At 51.7% G+C, this 5,000-nt stretch overlaps 1 non-coding gene across 1 annotated transcript in view; it reads left to right on the top strand.

Annotated features, from left to right (window-relative positions):
- Positions 1–4,489: 4,489 nt before the first annotated feature.
- The window catches only part of LOC124586546, a 1,910-nt gene continuing 1,399 nt past the window's right edge, over positions 4,490–5,000 (top strand). The window contains exon 1 of the ribosomal RNA XR_006975150.1: positions 4,490–5,000. This exon is cut by the window's right edge and continues 1,399 nt beyond it. This is a non-coding gene — a ribosomal RNA (small subunit ribosomal RNA).

The raw sequence follows: 5,000 nt of genomic DNA, 5'->3' as shown, positions 1-5,000 counted from the left end.
AGACTGATTCCTTATAATCATTTGCCATACACCGGTGGAAGCTGCCGAGACGAGTAACTACATAGCGGGCTCGCCGTGTCACTAATGTACAGAGATACAACAGTTTCGACTGGAACCGGATTAAACGTATACACGGCGCTGATTAGTAATAGATAGAGCCATCAGAATACAGATAATGTATACAACTGTCCGTATACATGCTGAAAGACTCTGCTCACAATCACAACCACACGTCAGCCACACACCCTTATCACGCACTACTCTCTGCCTGTAACACGCACACAGACAATATGTAAGCACCAGCATGGAACAACACCCAGTGCATCCTCTCCGCCACATTAGACAATCCACACTGTCATAACCAGACTGGGAGGTCCACTCAGAAAACAGAATATCCCACCCACCCGACAACCACCATTGCTCAGCCAAGCCACCAACACCCACACATGTCCTACACAGGGGTGCACCCAACATCACAATACTGCCTCCTCTCACAGCACACAAACAATGGCAGGAATGAAAGACACAGGTCTGCCACAAGCATGGAATGAGAGCGCCGCCTGTCATGAGCCAAAGGTGCATCCTGACGTGGCAAATCAGATGATGCCGCAGGCATCCACTTACTATAATCACAATCAACAAACCGGCCGCCCCGCCCCGCCCCCCATTAAACCTTTCCTTACAACAATGTGTACCTTAACCTAACCTATATCGTACCGTAACCTAACCTATATCGTACCGTAACCTAACCTATGTCGTACCGTAACCTAACCTATGTCGTACCGTAACCTAACCTATGTCGTACCGTAACCTAACCTATGTCGTACCGTAACCTAACCTATGTCGTACCGTAACCTAACCTATGTCGTACCGTAACCTAACCTATGTCGTACCGTAACCTAACCTATGTCGTACCGTAACCTAACCTATGTCGTACCGTAACCTAACCTATGTCGTACCTTAACCTAACCTATGTCGTACCTTAACCTAACCTATGTCGTACCTTAACCTAACCTATGTCGTACCTTAACCTAACCTATGTCGTACCTTAACCTAACCTATGTCGTACCTTAACCTAACCTATGTCGTACCTTAACCTAACCTATGTCGTACCTTAACCTAACCTATGTCGTACCTTAACCTAACCTATGTCGTACCTTAACCTAACCTATGTCGTACCTTAACCTAACCTATGTCGTACCTTAACCTAACCTATGTCGTACCTTAACCTAACCTATGTCGTACCTTAACCTAACCTATGTCGTACCTTAACCTAACCTATGTCGTACCTTAACCTAACCTATGTCGTACCTTAACCTAACCTATGTCGTACCTTAACCTAACCTATGTCGTACCTTAACCTAACCTATGTCGTACCTTAACCTAACCTATGTCGTACCTTAACCTAACCTATGTCGTACCTTAACCTAACCTATGTCGTACCTTAACCTAACCTATGTCGTACCTTAACCTAACCTATGTCGTACCTTAACCTAACCTATGTCGTACCTTAACCTAACCTATGTCGTACCTTAACCTAACCTATGTTGTACCTTAACCTAACCTATGTCGTACCTTAACCTAACCTATGTCGTACCTTAACCTAACCTATGTCGTACCTTAACCTAACCTGTATTGCGCCTTAACCTAACCTGTATTGCGCCTTAACCTAACCTGTATTGCGCCTTAACGTAACCTGTATTGCGCCTTAACGTAACCTGTATTGCGCCTTAACGTAACCTGTATTGCGCCTTAACGTAACCTGTATTGCGCCTTAACGTAACCTGTATTGCGCCTTAACGTAACCTGTATTGCGCCTTAACGTAACCTGTATTGCGCCTTAACGTAACCTGTATTGCGCCTTAACGTAACCTGTATTGCGCCTTAACGTAACCTGTATTGCGCCTTAACGTAACCTGTATTGCGCCTTAACGTAACCTGTATTGCGCCTTAACGTAACCTGTATTGCGCCTTAACGTAACCTGTATTGCGCCTTAACGTAACCTGTATTGCGCCTTAACGTAACCTGTATTGCGCCTTAACGTAACCTGTATTGCGCCTTAACGTAACCTGTATTGCGCCTTAACGTAACCTGTATTGCGCCTTAACGTAACCTGCATTGCGCCTTAACGTAACCTGCATTGCGCCTTAACGTAACCTGTATTGCGCCTTAACGTAACCTGTATTGCGCCTTAACGTAACCTGTATTGCGCCTTAACGTAACCTGTATTGCGCCTTAACGTAACCTGTATTGCGCCTTAACGTAACCTGTATTGCGCCTTAACGTAACCGATATTGCGCCTTAACGTAACCTATATTGCGCCGTAACGTAACCTATATTGCGCCGTAACGTAACCCACATTGCCCCTTAACGTAACCCACATTGCCCCTTAACGTAACCCACATTGCCCCTTAACGTAACCCAACACACGTTGGGCCTTAACCCAACACACGTTGGGCCTTAACCCAACACACGTTGGGCCTTAACCCAACACACGTTGGGCCTTAACCCAACACACGTTGGGCCTTAACCCAACACACGTTGGGCCTTAACCCAACACACGTTGGGCCTTAACCCAACACACGTTGGGCCTTAACCCAACACACGTTGGGCCTTAACCCAACACACGTTGGGCCTTAACCCAACACACGTTGGGCCTTAACCCAACACACGTTGGGCCTTAACCCAACACACGTTGGGCCTTAACCCAACACACGTTGGGCCTTAACCCAACACACGTTGGGCCTTAACCCAACACACGTTGGGCCTTAACCTGCTCTGTAATTGTCATACGACGCGTTAAATTAGTGTAGTGTTGCCTAACTGCAACCCCCGCAATATAGTTTGCTACTCGCACTGCCCGGTCCCCAGTGTATCGCTTCATGTTAAACACCTTGCAGCTATACACTGTAATGTGGATGGCAGCAGGACGTACATGCTCAATGCCCTTTGCAGTTGTTCATTGGCATTTGCAGTTGTTCATTGGCATTCGCATGTGCGAAGCACTTAGCCTACGCTGTGGTACGGCCTGTGTCAACTGTCCGCTGATGTTGTACGTCCAAATCACACACTGTACTGCACATTGGTCCTCATGTACTGAATGATACATCGTGGTACATGTGACCGTACAACGACTGCGCCAACAACGGCGAACCATGCGGTCCAAATGTTGTGCACTCAGCTACGTGTCGTCTCCCTATAAGAGCTGGATTGCAGTGTGGTATGCCCTGGATGGCGATCAGCATGAGCCGTCTGTTGATGTAGTGGCGCGTGTTGTCAGACGTAGTCGTCTCTTCTCACACACCGTGATAGCATGGTGCACTGCGTTCCACATCTGCGACATGCGACAGAGGCCGGTTGACAGTCGTTCGCGCAATGGACATCGCATACGTACGGGGGCCACCTTCCACGTGTTCGCGAAGCGTGCACATGTTGTTGCGTGTATGTGGGCAGACATAGTGTGTCGTGACACCTGACACAGGCATGCAACAATCGTTGAATTTGCAAATGGCGATGGACGCCTACGTTTGCTGGTGACGTTATGCAAATGAACAACTGGTAAACCGTTGTGGTGCGGTTGTTCTCGCTAGAGGTGAATCAGTGATGGCGACGATCGGTTGAGCTACCAACCGGTTGTTCCAGCGATACCCACCATGCCCACGAACGTGAATGGCATCTGGGTGTGAAGCGATACGCGGCGGTGGCTGGGTGGGACCGTCCCCGGCCGGTGAGGGGGGGCCTCCCGGCGTGCTGGCCGCGCGGTGCGTGGGCGCACGCGCTACAGCCGGCTGGTGGGGGCGGCCAGTGGCAGGCGCGCCGGCCGACGGAGGCGGCAGGCGGCGCAGCTGCGCGCCGGCGCACCCTGCACGCGGCGCCGTGCGGCCAAAGTAGGTCCTCGCGGGCCCGGTGCGAAGCGCGGTGGACATCTGCAGTGTGCTGGTCCGATTGAGGACTGTGTGCGCTGAGGATGCGCCGCCGCCCGGCGCTCGGCGCCGCGACGCCGTCTGCTGCTCGGTCGCCTCTGCGGTTCTCGCAGGTGGTTTGTATCGCAGCTGTGCGGACGTGTTGGCGCGTGCGCTGTGCTGGGAGAGTTCGCTTCGGCACCCAAGTGGGGCTTTTGTCCTTCTGTGGCGCTGGCGTTGGAGCTGCCGGTCACCGTAGGTGGCGCGTGTTGTCTCCCGCCGGCAATGCCACGACAGCACGCTCCCGGGCCTCTGTCGGCAGCGGCAAGCTCAGTTGGGAGCACGGGTGGTCGCACCTAAAGCGTCTACTCGCCAAACTCCGGGCGATTGCGCCTCTCTCGAACCCGACCAAGTACTTAGGACGGCGCTGCGCGCCGCCGGGACCTGAGAGGGTTTCGAGGTGTATTGTGCAGGGGAGCTCAGCCTCCTCCTGTTTGCGGAATAATTGAGCGGACGCTTGCGTGTTCGCGCGGGCCCCCGGGACACACTCCCGGGCGGCCGGCTGCTCAGCTCTAGTCGACGCAGCTCCCTGGTTGATCCTGCCAGTAGTCATATGCTTGTCTCAAAGATTAAGCCATGCATGTCTCAGTACAAGCCGCATTAAGGTGAAACCGCGAATGGCTCATTAAATCAGTTATGGTTCCTTAGATCGTACCCACGTTACTTGGATAACTGTGGTAATTCTAGAGCTAATACATGCAAACAGAGTCCCGACCAGAGATGGAAGGGACGCTTTTATTAGATCAAAACCAATCGGTCGGCTCGTCCGGTCCGTTTGCCTTGGTGACTCTGAATAACTTTGGGCTGATCGCACGGTCCTCGTACCGGCGACGCATCTTTCAAATGTCTGCCTTATCAACTGTCGATGGTAGGTTCTGCGCCTACCATGGTTGTAACGGGTAACGGGGAATCAGGGTTCGATTCCGGAGAGGGAGCCTGAGAAACGGCTACCACATCCAAGGAAGGCAGCAGGCGCGCAAATTACCCACTCCCGGCACGGGGAGGTAGTGACGAAAAATAACGATACGGGACTCATC

This window comes from Schistocerca americana, unplaced genomic scaffold (assembly GCF_021461395.2).
Source record: "Schistocerca americana isolate TAMUIC-IGC-003095 unplaced genomic scaffold, iqSchAmer2.1 HiC_scaffold_558, whole genome shotgun sequence".
Taxonomy (NCBI): domain Eukaryota; kingdom Metazoa; phylum Arthropoda; class Insecta; order Orthoptera; family Acrididae; genus Schistocerca; species Schistocerca americana.
This window is presented reverse-complemented; position numbering and strand designations above follow the sequence as displayed.